The sequence below is a fragment of the Stigmatopora nigra genome, chromosome 20 (assembly GCF_051989575.1).
Source record: "Stigmatopora nigra isolate UIUO_SnigA chromosome 20, RoL_Snig_1.1, whole genome shotgun sequence".
Lineage (NCBI taxonomy): Eukaryota > Metazoa > Chordata > Actinopteri > Syngnathiformes > Syngnathidae > Stigmatopora > Stigmatopora nigra.
In genome coordinates, this window is record NC_135527.1 from 8,291,175 (window position 1) to 8,308,690 (window position 17,516).

The following is a 17,516-nucleotide window of genomic DNA, read 5'->3' on the forward strand; positions in this document are numbered from 1 at the left end:
ATCGACGGATACGCTGGCCATGAATCAAAAAGGGAGGAGGCAGATGAACGCCACCGCGTTTTTTTCCGACACCGTCACTTTAATTCAATCATCGCTTGAGACATATTGAGCTCGCAAACCTCCGGGGCGAGTCTTTATTGCATCATACGACTTGGTGCACTTAACCGCTCGCCGTTTTTACGTTGAGGAAATGGCGTGGGAATACGGGCCAAAAAAAGACAGATGTCGTTTTGAGGCAAGTTGTTGACGGCGTGCCAAAAAATAAGGGATACAAATGTAGGTTTTTTTGCTTTGTTTTTTGAATTGTTTGCGACTTTTTGGGGGGTTTTGCTAATAGCTAAGTTATGCGATGTGTTCAAGAAAATTTACTACTATTTTAGATATAATATTTAGATTTTTTTGCTATAAATGGATTAAATTAACTGGATTAAAAGCCCTGATTATTCCATTTTTTATAGATTTAAGACAATGTTTATTTGAGCTTTTTTAAAATATATTTTTAGATTTTACTAAAAGATTTTTGAACTAAAAACAGAAAAAAATGATTAAAAATGACAATTAAAGATTTAAAAGTGGGAAAATCATATACAATATGTGTAATATCAAATAATTTCACCCTAAAACAGAAAATCAGCACTCACAATTGACTTTCCCAGGCCACACAACGATTTGCCGAACCAGATCTGGCCCCCGAGCCACAACTTTGACACCTCTACCCTAATCAATCCCTCAACCAACAATTTCATAGCAGGGTATTCCAACACACCATAAATCAATACTATACTTTTCTTAAACAAACATCCAAAACAATCCACAATACACAGCCCCCAAAAAAATAACACAACGGACCAAATCTAATCCCCTTACCACCACTTTGCCCACCTCTCCCCACAAACCAACAAATTTCCTTCACACAACCCTCAATAATACCCACAACCCACCTCTAACAACCTTACAAAAAACCCATTTTCCCTTGAAATACATTCCCTATCTTCCTATTGGGCAGCTATTGATTAAAATGAGGCATTCAAGTACATCCTAATCCCATGTTTTTTTCTGCCTTGTCAAAGTAACGGCATCCATAATACAAAATTGCCTTCACAATAGCTAGTGGCGCATATTTTTACTGCTAGGTGGAGCCCGAGTATACAGACAGAGCTCCTACCGCCACTACCATCTGTATGCATGTATTTACCCCCCCCCCCCCCTCCTCCAAGACTCCGCCCCCTCCACCTCAACCCTCGCCTCCCACTTCTACTCCTTCACCTTCTCTTTCTCTCTCTCTCTTTCAGTCTGGAACATTGCCGGCACGCGCAATGTGATTCCGTCCCTTTAAGACAAGCAGTTTATGGAGACGTCCTGAAAATAAATAAACCATAGAAGAAGAAAACTCAATCCAGAATAATTTCCAGCTGGGATGTAAAGCACGTGGATGAGTGGACCCCTACCGGAGCGGGATAAACCACCGAGCGACCTCCTTTTCGGATTTCCCACTACCGGGAGAAACGGAAGATTGGCGAGGACGCGGTGAGTGCGATGATTTTTTTTCTTCTTCTGCGATCGGTCGCCGCGGTTGTGAGAAACCGTCTGTCGGTTCGTGTTGACAGTTACGGACGTCCAATCCTTTTTAGTCCTACCAGTTCAAATGGAGTGGACGCCTACCTGCTGTTGTCATTGTGATGGGGAGATGAATGAATGGTCGTCTTTTGTCATGGTGGTACCGTGAAGGTTAAGATGATTGGAAGGGATTTAGGGATTGGACCCCTGAGGTAGATGTTTGAGCATCTTTTTCTGGAGATGATACACCAGGGTCCATTTTGTTAACAGTTGTATCAAATACTTGAGTGGCTTTTTAGTGGGTTTTTTTATGAGGATGATACAAAAAAGCAACAGTTACGCTACACTTAATTTGATGTTTTTTTGTTGTTATTAGGGGAGTCAAATGGCTTTGTTTTTTTAGTGATATAATGGAACAAAACTTGACTAAGTTTGCTCTTGGGATTAATAATTATACTCCAAAATCTGTTTGGTTCAGGAACGTAAAATTTTAAGAGATTTGGGACACCAAAATTGGGCATTTTGGTTTTGAAAATAATACTTTCTATGTATAGACATGTTGAGTTGATATAAAAAAATGACACTCGTAAATGTCCTAAAACACGGGCCGAAGGGAGGTCGCCATTTTTTGTTGAAGAAGCCATTTTGGATTGGTTTTAGCATCGAGAATTGGACATACAAAAAAGCATTGTGTTTTTGGAAGGTTTGTCATTGGTTAGTTGTATTTTAAACAGAATTATTGGTTCAGGAAACAATACTTGGATCTACATATTGATTTTTTAAACAAATATTCAATAAAAAAATAGATTTATCAGATATTTTAGCAGTATGTGGCATTTTTTTGCAGATTTTCATTCAAATTTTCAACCGAATCCGAGTCCTTTGCGGATTTTGCAACTTTTCCCCCCAATTCATTTTGACTGAATTAACCGACCCTCCCATTCCAAACAAATTGGCTGCCTTGCCTCAATTCTGGCGACCAATCCATCCGTATTTCACCTTGGGTTCAAAAAGAAGACAAAAGAAATGTCTGAGAATATTTGGCCTTCCAAAAAGAGTTCCAAGGAGCTTGAAATTCCAGCAAACAAGTGCGTTGCCATGGCAACCACCGCAGTAAGCCTCTTTTCCTGAAGGCAACATCCCCAAAAAAAAGCCCATTGGCCCGTTTGGTTCAGCGACAACTTGAAATTCACAAAAATAATCTTAAATGTAGTATTAAAATATCATTTGAATAATGTTTATCTTTTAATTGGCAGCAAAAAGTCAGTTTTTATTGTTTTGATATTGCTTACCGTACCATTGCTTCTCGTTTTAGGCCGCCGCCCCTTTTGTTTCCGCCTCTTTCCACAACATTCTCATTTTACTAAATTTAAATACGTTAAAACGTTCCATTTGCGAATAATGTAGTTGGTTACCTTGTTAAAAATGAACTACGACTATCTTAAATTGATTGGTGCTACCTACTAGCTCCGCCTCTTTCCCCAAGCTCCTCCTCTGCTCAACTCCAATAACACAAATAACGTCCTATGAAAGATATCTAATTTTCATAACTATAAGGCGCTCTTAAAAGTCTTACATTTTCTCCAAAATACTCAAAAAACTAGTATATACTGTTGTATACTTGAATTTTTCTCATTGCATATACTGTTTTATACCGTATTTTCACGACTATAAGCCAAATTTTCTCCAAAATACTCCAAAAACTAGTATATACTGTTGTATACTTAAATCTTCCATTGCATATACTGTTCTATACCGTATTTTCACTACTATAAGTCAAATTTTCTTCATAATACTACAAAAACTAGTAAATACTGTTGTATACTTAAATATTTTCATTGCATATACTGTTGTATACCGTATTTTCATGACTAGAAGTCTTAAATTTTCTCCAAAATACTCCAAAAACTAGTATATACTCTAGTATATGATTGATTGATTTTTTTCATTGCATATACCGTATTATACCATATTTTCATAACTATAAGTCTTAAATCTTCTCCAAAATAGACAGGGCGCCTTATAATCCAGTGCGACTTATAGTTGTAAATATAGAGTACTTTTTAAGCCATTATTCAGCCTTTTTGGTCACATTTTTGTAATGTAATGGCTTCATGCGCGAACCCATACTACTTACTTTACACTCTAGCTAGTTTCGAGTAGTATTGAAGGACCATTTTTACTCGCTTAACACTTAGCATTCCGTCAAACAAAGTTGAACAGTTGACCATGAAATCGGCCCAAAACTTGAGTTAAATCTCCGTTTTTTTACCCGAGAATGGACTCAGTTTTCATTCAAAACTGCCATAGCTAACGCTACATATCTCCCAGTGCTGTTGGCGTCCAATAACCATTGGCTACACCCCCACAGCATCCTCAAACTTAACTACACCGCTATTGACGATATGATAGTAAGGTAGAAACCCCCAAAAATGTCAAGCCAAGCATTTAACAACATGGCGAGCATTCCAAGGTATCCAAAAGCGATGAAAGTGACAAAGCCGCCTTCCATCAAAGCTCTTTACGGGCCTATAAAATTCTGATGTATTTGTCCACACGCATTTTCTACAGCTTTTTTTGGGGGGGGGCTTTAATATTTCTGACCTTTTCCCTTTTTGCCGACCGAGTGGACGAATTGAAACAAAGATGCAATGCTTCTCTGTGACTGGAGCTCTAAAGGGAAGTTAATTTATGGCCTGTTTGGGAGGCAGGTTGAGGCCTGAATGCAAAGTGAGGTGGCGCACCTGCAGCCGCATACAAATGAATGGAAACGCTGGTTTGTATTTACGCCTGGACCCCCCCGACACCCCCTTCCCAAACCACCAGGTCCTCCTGATCTGACCGCTAATTGCCGAGCAACCAGAGATGAAAACGAGCTGGCGGAATCGTGCATTTTCTTGCAAATTCTGCCTTACGTTAGAGTTTAGCATGGTCACTTCCCCAGATGTTGCTGACTTGAGTTTTTCTATTGTAAATTCTTCATTTACTCACAAGGAATCGTGTATTATCGGGGAAGAATGGCGTCCAATCCGTTAAGGCTTCCTAGTGTTCATACTTGAGGAGATTTACGGAGTACCGGAGTGCCTCAGCGGGCGGGTAATTAAAAGTTTTTTTTTTTTTTTGCGCAGGTGGATAACGCCATCGCGGAGCTTCGTATTATACGCGTTTCTTTTATTCGTGGTTTTAATTAAAGCTGTAATGCATTAAAAAGGGGGACACATGGGTTTATCACAATCTGATTCCACTTGTATCTTCCCTCGGCCAATTGCAGCGCTTTTGACGGAGAGCAAATTGATTCGACCAATCGATAGCCAGGGATTGGATTTAGGAGCGAGACGGGGAAATTTCAAACACTCGCTAATGCGTTCGGCGTTGTAAGGGGGGCGGGGGGTCTTCGGGGAGAAAGATAAACATCCCTATGCTAGGAGAGATGTTGTTTGTCATTGGGGGAGGAGCTTAAAGGGTAGTACGTTTTGGCCTCACCTTGGAACTAATTGACCGCTAGGGTGGCGCGTTTTGAAAAGTGCTGACGTCTTTTGTTTGTGGAAGAACGGGATTGTTCGGGGGTTCTTTACGGCTGCCTGTCGTCGGGTTTCTTTTATGAGTAGGGGGCGGGGCTTAAATGGTGGCGCCGCAAAATGTCAGGGATGGAAAATTAGAGCTGGAGTTGGAAAAGAAGGAAGCAATGGATGGTGATGTGGGCTTTTCCAGGTTCGGCAGTTTATGAAAAGACAGATTTTTGGTTGACTTATGGGTCAAATGATTGGTCTCCTTTTAATATGGATAATTAGTGGGATAATCCCCCAAAAAATCGATTGTTTCAAATAGAAAAATTTATATTTTTTTGAAAGGATCCCCTAAAAAACGTTTCTTCCACTTGTGATAATGGCCGTATGTGGCCCGCGGGCCGTAGTTTGAACTCCAGTGTCTTTCATTTGACAGCGTTAAAGACCATGCCTAAAAACGGAACAAAAAAAATGGCGCTTTGTGACTCCGTTTAAAAATTACAGCGAGCTATGAGGATCGTGAAGTTCAAACCGTAAATTTTTATGATTTGCTTTGGCTCACTTCCGGATAATTGGACGCCAGGGAAGAAGCTCCGTTTGTCCTAAAGCTTCAAAACGACATTGACTTACTGTCATTAATGTCAGCATTTTGCTAACCTTAGTTGTACCGTTCAGTGGACATTTTAAACGGCGTGTACGTCGTCCATTTTAATTCCCTTAAAATCGTTGAATTTGACAATTTTTCGTGTATAAGTCGCCCCCTGATTTAAAATGTTCATGTTCATATTCATTTTAATAGTTACTGCATAAGTCTTTAACTGAGAGAAGTATTTTATTAATACAAATACATATATACTGTATTTCCTGGCATATTAGCAACCCTGTGTATAAGTCTCACCCTTAAAATTGCCTTAAAATCGTTGAATTTGACATTTTTTGTGTATAAGTCGCTCCTTGATTGACAATTTTCATGTTCATATTCATTTTAATAGTTACTGCATAAGTTTTTAACTCAGGGGAGTATTTTTTCAAATGCAAACACGTACTTACCGTACTTTCTTGCATATTAGTCGCCCTGTGTATAAGTCGCACCCTTTATAATTCGCTTAAAATCGTTGAATTTGACAATTTATCATGTATAAGTCGCCCCCTTGATTTACAATTTCCAAAATTTTAATAGGGAGTACAAATGTGTTACTTTGAAAGAGAAAAACCTTAAGAAACATCATCATATGTAGTTTTTCTGAGATACTATGTGTATTACGCTCACTACAAGGAAGTATTTCAACAGAAATAGTTTCTTTCTTACTGCAAAACAGAAAATAACTAACAAATAGTACATGTAAATATCCAAGTACAGCCATTTTGTAAGTCTTCTCCCCTTATAACCCATTCCCTTAAATCAGTCATCATATTTTGAGTCTAAAATACATCTTATATACAATAAAATACCGTCCTAAATCTCCAATCCTCTTCTCAGCCTATCATACAAACATATATATCTTTTCTAGTTCTCGGTAGCGGCCATATAAATGTTATTTGCCCGCTGACTGGCGCTCGGTAATTAGCCGACTATTGTATGTGAAGCGTACGATTGATAGGGCGGGATTAATCTCATCCAAATGTTAAGCTTTTATAATCTTCCCGTGGACCCCTTTTACCCTCTCATCCATAATAAATGTTGTTAAAAGTCATCCCGGCCCAAAGCAAACAGGCGGTAGCGCCGGCTCGCCTCGCATGGTAGTCGATGCCAGCCGACCAATCGGTGACCGGCGGCTCAATGCGAGGCGACTCTATATAGAATTTCTGCCCCCAATGATTAATAAGGTTAGCGCATTTCTCGCCGGCTTGGTTAGCGTCGCTACCCGTAACCTTCGTTGTCGGGTTTTTGTTCAATTCCCGCAACGGAATTGAAGCTTCCAATGAACAACTCGTCATTGATGACAAAGATGGCTTTGTTCCGCTATTTTTTTTACATTTTTATTCCTTATCTGTTCAGGCGTTTTCCCTAAAATCGTCTCCAGGGCGGCGCTTTTGGCGATTGGGCACCGGCGGGCCGTTTAGCGGAGGTGTGGCTAATGAGCGGCCGCCAAAGGCCGAGCTCTCCCGTAATCTTGTTTATGTTTCGGCGAGCCGGCTTTGTGTCGGAGCACAGCTGGAGAGCCCCTTTTTTTCCGCAATTGCGGCGTAGCAGAAATAATTGGGCCTGCGGCTCGGATGCATGCAGGTAATTTGCTAATTTATGCCTTCTCGCGCTAGGCGCTATCCTTGCTGCTAAAAGTCGTGTAAAACGCTAACAAGGTTGCGTCTTCCGCCGGGTGCCGTGTCTTGGAGTTACTCTTGCGTTTGCCGTCGACTCCGGGGTCTTTGAGTCGGTTTTGCCAATTTGACAGGGAATTTTCTGATCCGCCCAGGCAACTGCGTACCATCGGTCTGGTTTTTTTTTTGGTCCCTTTTGGTGGCCGGTCAAATGGTGACAGAGTTTACTGTTGAAACCAGCTCTGAAAATTAGATTCATGAGAGAGTTTAATATCTGAGAGAGAGTCTGATATCTAAGTACTGTTTAATATATAAGTGCTGTTTAATATCTAAGTACTGTTTAATATCTAATTACTGTTTAATATGTAAGTACTGTTTAATATCTAATTACTGTTTAATATGTAAGTAGTGTTTAATATCTAAGTACTGTTTAATATCTAAGTACTGTTTATTATCTAATTACTGTTTAATATCCAAGTACTGTTTAATATCTAATTACTCTTTAAAATCTAAGTACTGTTTATTATCTAATTACTGTTTAATATCTAATTACTCTTTAATATCTAAGTACTGTTTAATATCTAAGTGGTGTTTAATATCTAAGTACTATTCAATATATAAGTGCTGTTTAATATTTAAGTAGTGTTTAATATCTAAATGCTGTTTAATATCTAAGTACTGTTTAATATCGAAGTACTTTTGAAACCAGCTCTCAAAATTATAGTCATGAGAGAGAGTTTAATATCTAAATATCTACTGAGTACTAAGATATTAACCAGTACTTAGATATTAAACTCTGTCTCATGAATATAATTTTGAGAGCTGGTTTCAACAGTAAACTCTCGGCAACCAAATGTCCGAGCACCCACTTTTGTTTCTGCCAACCCTCCCACTCCCCACCCATTGGACATCTCCTAGATGGATTAGACGGCTTTCGTAGTCCGTGGCCCCGAGAGCATCAATTACTCCGGCGGGGTGTAATCGAGCAGGCATGAAGCGATTTCTGCGCATCGATTTTTTGCAGCTCGGTGTCGGTGGAGACACTGCAGGCCGGCCGGCAAAGACCATTGCAACCTTCTCTATCGCTGCACTGCAGGCGAACGCCGTAGTGGGGTTGGGGGGGGGGGGGGGGGGGTGACGGCAACGGAGCGGTCGTCAGTCCTCCCTAACTGCCGCTCTTCCAATTAGAGCATGCCGGTGGAATGACAAGCCATCGGGGCAGAAGCTACGCAAACGCTTCACCTCCAGACCGTTTTTAGTGTTTTTTTTATATCGTTTTGGGACGAATCTTGAGCCAGGCTTGGCGGAGGGACGATGACGGGGTGTGACAAGGCTACTGGGCCGTGGAGGAGTCCTAGAATTGAGTTTTGCTTTAATAGCGCTAACTAGGGTGGGCATTCTTTTAGCCTACGTCCGGTCAAGTCATGACTGGACGCCAGGAGGGGATTGACAGTGACGGACTGGCTTGAATGCGCAGATGCTAAATGATATTTTAAGGGTGGGTGGCCAAGTTATGTCGCTAGATATGGGTTAAGAAAATACTTTAAATGATAAAATCAATTTTAGAGAATCAGTAGCAAGAGGGTGAGAATACAGACACAGTAAAAGATATAATAGACATAAATAGATAGTTAATAAGTAAGTTAATAAATAAATACATGAATACATATTTAAATAAATAAGCATACACATATATAAGCACATATATACACACATATATGCACATATATACATACACATACATATATAAGCACATAAATACATACACATACATATGTAAAAGCAGATATTTACATACACATACAAATATAAGCACATATATATATATATACACATGCATATATAAGCACATATATACATATATAAGCACACATACATATATAAGCACATATATACATATACATACATATATAAGCACATATATACATACACATAGATGTACATATATAAAGTAGGTCCTAACACAGCCATTTTTTTGTTAGAGAGCCTTAAAATTACAATTCTAATGAGACATCCCAACAATAAAACTAAATACCTAGTTTGGTAAACCCAAAAAAATAATTAATATCATCTCACCCCCACAAAATGTCCTCCGTTTCAATCTACTTCCAATACTTTCTTGGCCTCGTTTATTTTGGACATTTTCTCAACACAGAATTGGACTTGGACATGTTTGTTTATTTGTTTGTCTTGCACGTCCGTCCGTTTTCGGGAGCACCTCCCCTGACCGCAGTCACACCAGCAGATGCGGCGATTCGTCACGCTTAAGAAAGCTCGCTCCGGCGGCCATCTGTCTGGCTACGTCTGTTAACGGGGCGAGACAATTTGTTTTCGCATACAACTTTAATGGCATGCAAAATATGCCCAAGCCATCTCTCGACCCCAGAACCTCATTCCGGGAGCTCATTTTCCCCAAAAAAAACAGGTTAGGGAGAGCGGAAAACATGCTGACGACTGGCGGATTGTGCACCATTCGATTGGAATTTGACAGGTCACCCTATCCCAAGGAATGCCAAAGCTTAGAAATAAACTGGTAGCATCGTTTCTGGCGTATTAGCCGTCTTCGCATATAAGCCGTAGCCTTAAAATGGCCTGTACGTAAACAAATTAAATAAGGAAGTCACGTAAGTAGCAGTACAACCAGGAATTGTGCCCCTAGTGGTCTAGTTTGTCATCTCTAGGTAGTAAGATGGCAAAGCCCTGAGAAAACAATGTTTTTACATGTAAAATACTGTTGAATTTAGTTAATTGACTTTAAAATTGATTCTGTGTAGCGTTTCGGATGTTTATCTTTTCTCTATTTTGAAAGAAATTACCGTATTATCTTGCGTTTTGGTGTTTTGACCATGACACCTTGCAGTTTTGTTTACTTCGAGTGTAATTTGTATGCTTATGAGTTGTAACCTTTGATATATGTTTTTGGAGTGACAAATACACAAGAAAATATACAAAATATTTAGTTTTGTGTTGAGTACAGGATTTAGTCAAGTTCCGTTTCTTATTTTTATTCAAAAGTTAGCACAGAAATAGGCAAACAGCCCCTCTATTTTTTTAAAATTACATTTTAATATTTCTTACTGCATTCCTTTACTTGTACTTTATACTTTTTACTTTAATGATAAGTATGTTAATACTTGAGTCCTTTTTTTCAGTTTATGTTTCATATGTACTGTTAACGGATGCACTTTTTTATATGTATCGTATCTTGTGGCTGACCCCGCCCATCTGTCACATTTTTAAAGTCAATATGCCCCCCCCCCCCAGGCCCAAAAGTTTGCCCACCCCTAAGTTAGCAAGTCACATTGAATCCATTTAGTTTTAGGACATAGCTTAGGTCCCCCTTCAACTGGATAAGACTACCCATAAACTCTGTAAATTTGCACCATTAACTGACAGGAATATCCACTGAATGGCAACCCAGGTTTCCAAAAACCCGAACCGTTTTGAGATAAACAAAAGCACGCCTTGGCCTAGTTACTTGAAAACAGATGCTGTGAAAACGGCATGCAGTAATGCGCCGAGCCGGATTCTACGCCGGCTGCTCCTCGGGGCCGCGTGTTCAATATGAAACTACAAATATGATTTAGTGGACAGATAGCCTTGGGCCTCGGAGGTTCTAACGCCGCCGTGTAGTGTAGAGAGGCGGGCGGCATGTGTAGGTGAAGGTTATCTGGGAAAGCAGTCAAGTGCGCCAGAGGTTGAAGCCCTAACCTGTGACATTATTAAGAGCCATGCCATTGTGTTTAAACAGAGGCAATACACGGGTTGTTTTTATTTGGTAGCAAAGGCACTGGCCGTGTATTATATATACTATATTGCGTGGCCGGACGTTTGGTTGCCGGTCTTTTGGTCCCTTTTGGTCGCCGGTTAAATAGTACTTAGATATTAAACAGTACTTAGATATTAAACAGTGCTTAGATATTAAACAGTGCTTAGATGTTAAACAGTACTTACATATTAAACAGTACTTAGATATTAAAAAGTACATAGATATGAAACAGTACATAGATATGAAACAGTGCTTAGATATTAAACAGTACTTAGATATTAAACAGTACTTGAATATTAAACAGTACTTAGATATTAAACAGTACTTGGATATTAAACAGTAATCAGATATTAAACAGTACTTACATATTAAACAGTGCTTACATATTAAACAGAACTTACATATTAAACAGTACTTACATATTAAACAGTAATTACATATTAAACAGAACTTGCATATTAAACAGAACTTACATATTAAACAGTAATTGCATATTAAACAGTACTTACATATTAAACAGCACTTACATATTAAACAGTACTTAGACATTAAAGAGTAATTAGATATTAAACAGTAATTAGATATTAAACAGTACTTAGATATTAAACTTCTCTCTTAGATATCAAACTTCTCTCTTAGATATTAAACTCTCTCGTAAATATAATTTTGAGAACTGGTTTGAACAAGCAAAATCCAGGCACGCTAACTAAAACCGCTTTTAAATCCAAGCTAGATGGGATTGGACGTCGCTCAGTGACAAACTCATTTAAATAACAATCTGTCACACAAACATCAGTACTGGTTTTCTTAACACACGCGAGCCCACCGCATTTAATTCCATCGAGTACAAGGACTCGGGAAGGAGCCTAAAGGGGAACCACCCCCCACCCACTAGAAACAGAATCTGCAAATGATTTAAGGTCTGGTTCCAGTTACTGGCGGTTTACTTTTGAACGTTGTTTTCCGCCGGCGAGCTCAAGCGACTCGCGTGCGCCCTGGTAAAACAAAACCTAGCCCACCACCCCCCCCCCCCTTAGCCCGAGACTATGCAACTTGACCCCTGAACGCCACCTTTGGCGAATAAGACTCGCGTGTAGGCACGTTTATTTGATTTTATCTGAGTGTGTTTGTGTACTCCGGCGTATGGGTTCAATAGGCGTGTGTGTCGGGGGTGGGGGGGGGCGGTCCTAGGCTCGAGGCGCCAAGGACGTGGCTTGACAGGTGTGTGCGGTGGGGCTAGAGCACCGGGCTAATAGTACAATGCGGCTATTCAGGCGCTAAAGGAGACAACCGAGATATCGCAGGACCCTTGTGGGCAGAAGGGGGCGTGGCTTCTGAATCGGGGCCTATGTCAACCTTGTGGCATTGTTGGGGTGGGTTGCTAATGATTTTGATTGGTTTAAATTAGGGTTAAAGGGAGGGTTTTTGAAAGAGAGAGCCGTAAATAATTCTTATTTTCATAATGTTATTTATTGGGAGCCATACTCAAGTTAAAATATATGACAATTTGGAGTTATTTTATCACTTTTAAAGGACAAGAAGTGTCAGAATTCATTTGTTAGGCTGTTGCTAATCAATGAGTTCAATGTATATCAATGAAATCAATTACATAGTCCCAATGTGACATTCCTATTGGTGCGTTCGGGACTCTAACCACTGGTTTACATATTTTAGAGCCATATGCACCCATCATAAGAGCCACATGTACCTATAATTAGAGCCACATGTGGCTCCTGAGCCATAGGTTCCCTACCCCTGCATTTAAATAATTGAATTTGAAGTCTTTTTTAAATTATAATTATTTGAAACCCAGGACTACACAAATGAGAATTTTGTGTACATGTTATAATCAAATTCCATATTTAAAATGACTCTTAGTCTTTAGGTCCTTAAGCTAAACTGTAAGTCTCAAAATCTTACTTTAAGACTGTAAAAAACGTTGAAATTGGGATGCATTATCATAACAAAAACAATGTCTCCAAATCCTTATCAAATTCCAACTAATGACACTTTTGTTCTGGCGCTTTTTGATGACATCATGGGTCATTTTTTTGGCGCTGTGTAAATATCTCCTTCTACTTTCTTTTGACGTCCTTGACCGCCGACCTGATAGCGCTATCCCCGCGTTAAAGGCGCCACCGTACGAGCGCCTTCTTCCCCGTCAAGTCGCACTCGTTTCAGTGGTACAATTTTCCCCTCTGTTGACTTTTATGTTCTCCTACAAGGTTGATCACGGGCCTGCGTGGCGAGTATGCGTGTATTTCCAAATAAAGACGAATGTGCTCGGCATAATAATGCGCAATTTCCCCGACGCTGCGGTAAACAGCTCCGGGGTCTGTTTTTTTCTTTTTGACAATTGGCCCATTAACATTCAGCGCTCGGAGTGCGTCACACTTTTCTGACAAAAACGTCGTAGCTTAAATGAAGTTGAGGTCTCGTGAGAAAAGGACTTAAATATATGCATTGGAGGAACCATTGTAGAAATAGTACGAGAATAAATATAGCTTAAATAAATGGATAAAATAGAAATGAAGTAGAATAAATCAAATTTGAATAAATTAAAATATTTTAAAAAATAAATAGGTAAGATAAAAATTAAGTAAAATGTATAAATAAATACATTGATAGAATAACAAATAGGTAAAATCCACGAATAAATAAATTGATAAAATAAAAATGAAGTATAATAAATCAAATTTGACTGAAGTAAAATATATATAAATAAAAAAATTGATAAAATAAAATTTAGTAAAAAAATCAAATTCAAATAAAGTAAAATATATAGATGGATTAATAAATAAATAGATAGATAAAATAAAAATTATGTAAAATAAATCAAATTAGAATAAAGTAAAATATATGAATAAATAAATAGATAACTTTTTTAATTAAGTCAAATAAATCAAATTAAAATGAATTAAAATATTTAAATAAATACATATATTTTTTAAATGGTATATGAAACCCAAAATGGAGATTTAAATATAATTAAAATAATGAAAAAACTATTAAAAAACTTTCAATGCAAGCCCTTTCAGTTGCCTATTGCATAAATGGTAATTATAACCTACATTAAATTAAAATATATCCACCACCACATCTTATAAAAAAATATTCCAATATTTGACAGTTATTACAACAACGAGATGCAATTTTACAAGAAAGTGCTAAAACATACAACAGCTAACCCTTAATTTGCCCAACTTTGTCATCATCATGTTGCGAACTCCCATGACAGCAAACCTTTGCTTTTACCACCATTTTTTTTCCTTTTTTAAACGTTAACAGCCTCCTAATTTGACGGCCATTGTGGCCATTTTCCTTTTCCTCCTGTCAGTGACGACGGGCATCGTCCATTTACTCCACAGGCTCATTCAATTAGCCACATTAGCGCCTTTTGTCCAAAGAACCCTTAGTCGCTCACTTATATATACATACGCTAAGCCCCTCCCCCTTCTTCCAACGCCGTTCTCAGCACATTTTCCACTCGACTGATAAAATAAGCCGCACTTTGATGAGCTTTCGGCGAGCCCGCCGTGCTTATGGCTCAGTAAACGCTTTTATAGAGCGACACGCCGCGGGCCTTCAACCAAGATGGCCGCATTTTCGTATATTTTGGTGCGTTTTGGGGGTTTTCGTTGCTTTCGGGTGCAAAAAAATGGGATATTTGTAACTTTTGCCTGCAGGAATGAAGGGCGTTTGTCTGAATAGGCTTGGTTCTTTTCATCTGGGTGGTTCAAATACGCGGCGGCGTCCTTGAAGCGCATCCATGAGGCGCTTTGCAAATTTTCTGCAACACTGCAGAGGATAAATAATATACACCCACTCCTCTTTTGTGGTGCCACGCTCTTCAAATTTAATCGGACGTGGACTAGTGAGAAACTCATTGATGAAAGGATGACTGGATGCCGTGCGATTGGTCGTTTAGGAAAGGTTTTCGTCTGTAGAATACTAAATTATAGAAAGATATTGACTAATCTGAAGGCTATTGGGTGTTGTTGGATGAGTGTGTGATTCTTTGTGTGTTCTGTTTGTGTTTATGCCTTGTATGACCTAGATTAAGGGTAGGGAAGCTATGGCTTGGGAGCCATATGTGGCTCTTTGGATGGGTGTATTTGGCTCTTTGCTAACCTTTGAGCTATAATATAGAAATTGCTGGTAACAGGACTGAGATATTACATCTAGAACTGCTTTAATCTTCATTTTTTTGCAGTAGACTATTATGGAATTCATTTTCATTGATTAGTAACTGCATAAGAATGTTGTCAAAAATATTTTTTTCCACTTTAAAAGTGGTATATTAACAAAAAAAATGTATTTTGACTTTTAAATTTGGAGTATGGCTCTCAAGCTTCTGGCGACCAAACGTCTGGGAGACCAAACGTCTGGGCGACCAAATGTCTGGGGCGACCAAACGTCTGGGCGACCAAACACCCGGGCGACCAAACGTCTGGGCGACCAAATCTCTGGGCGACCAAACGTCTGGGCGACCAAATGTCTGGGCGACCAAACGTCCAGGCAACCAAACATACCGTTTTTCATCAACCAGTGATTGTCTATTTAAACCCCATGTTTTTGGAATGTCTTTGTGGGAGTATTTGTCTTCCCCGTTTAGTTTTTTGTGGTTAATTTTGTCCCAGTTTGCATTATTTGGACAGTTATGACAACAAGATTTTTCAAAATAATCACCACCACGAGTACTGAAAAGAAAGTTGACTGCATGTCGGCCATCAAAACGTTAATGGCGTTGGGGGAAATTTACGGCAGGGAGGTAATGCACTTTAAAACAGGATCTTTGTGGCGCGGGGCCCTCGACGAATCCCCATAAATCAGCCATTAAAAAGACGACGTGTCCTGGATTTACACAGCGGCGGATGGCGGATATGGCGCCACCGTCATGGGAACTCTAACCAATTTATGAAGACCTCATTTCTGAAGCAAAATCAATTCTTCTCAGCGCGTCTTTGAAATCAACGTCACCATGTCTTTGCTCAACATAAATTAAACATTTAGTATTTGTCCAAATTTCAAGATGCCATTTAAGCTTTGCTAAATGTTTGGCGTCATCCATTTTGGAATTTTTAAGCCATGATTTAATCATATTTCATGTTACTAATCAAAAATAAGTACCTTTTTTTACGGGAATATGTAATATGTATTCTTTTGGATATTTGTTTAAAAGTAAAGTATTGATTTTTAGTATGTCAGAATACCCTGCTATAAAATTATTGGTGTCAAAGTGGTGGCTCGCGGGCCAAATATGGCCCACTGGGTCATTTTGTGCGGTCCTAGAAAGTCAATGATGAGATTTTCTTTTACTAAAAAAAACATTGTTTTTGGATCTATAAAAAAAATTATATTCATTGATTTTAATCCAGTATAGATGTATATTAAATTTCCTGATTTTCCCTCTTTTAAATCAATAATTTTTTAATCCATTTTTTCTGTGTTTTTTAGTCCAAAAATAATTTTGTAAAATCTAAAAATATATTTAAAAAAATCTAAATTAAACATTTTCTTAAATCTATATAAAACAGAATATTTAGGTCCTTTAATCCACTTCATTTAATCCATTTATATATAATATATTATATTTAAAATAGTCTGGCCCACATTGGAACCCGAGTTGACGTTAAAGCAGCCCGCAAACCAACTATTGACTCATGGATGCATTTTTTTCTTTTAGGATGATCATTGACCCGATGATCCGTGATGTTCCGGCGACCAATCAGAATTAGGAACACCATTGTGGACTGACACGCCTTCAACAGTGGCAAGGTAAGAAAAACACCCCCATTTTTTTGCATTCTCCTTCCATTTGAACCGTGTACATTGTTTACGTTGCTCCCTCTAGCCTTCCGTCGAGCTTTTATACTATTTTTTTTATTTTTACGACGCCGTATTCAACAGGAACGAACATAAAACCCACCACCGGGGGTGAAAGTGCCATATCAGCTCTTTTGATAAGTCGGTAGGGGCTCGTATTGTGTTTTTCACGACAGCTTGGGGGGGGTGTAGTGGGGGGGGGTATACGTCTGGTACTACGACCCACGCTCGACTGCATTCCGCCGTAATCCCGCAGTAGTACACGTCAACTCATTTGCATTCCGTAAAAAAACAACAAAGAGAGAGGGCGGTAAATGTTGCTGACTTTGGTGAAATGGCATTAAGAAGTCAGATGATAATAAAACATTATATATATATATATAATATATATATGAATGATTTTTGGGGAGTGCCAATGGCGGGATAAATGTAGAAGGTCGTCCATTGTTTTTTTGGGTGGTTTTTGGTGTTCGGTTTGGTCAGGTTTAGCTAAAAATAGTTTGTTTTTCAAGACGTTTTTTAATATTTTCAATTTGTTGGTCAATGTCTAATGCACTGGTGTCTAAGTGGTGGCCCAGGGGCCAAATATGGCCCGCTTT

General features: G+C 38.9%; 1 protein-coding gene across 17 annotated transcripts in view; it reads left to right on the forward strand.

Annotated features, from left to right (window-relative positions):
- Nucleotides 1-17,516, forward strand: part of LOC144213870 (adhesion G protein-coupled receptor L3-like) — a 101,719-nt gene that overhangs the window by 26,421 nt on the left and 57,782 nt on the right. For all 17 annotated transcript variants that reach the window (XM_077742563.1, XM_077742561.1, XM_077742564.1 and 14 more), the window contains exons 7-8: nt 1,293-1,527; nt 16,778-16,869. The gene's annotated coding sequence lies outside the window, so the exon portion shown is untranslated. The remainder of the gene's footprint in view (nt 1-1,292; nt 1,528-16,777; nt 16,870-17,516) is intronic.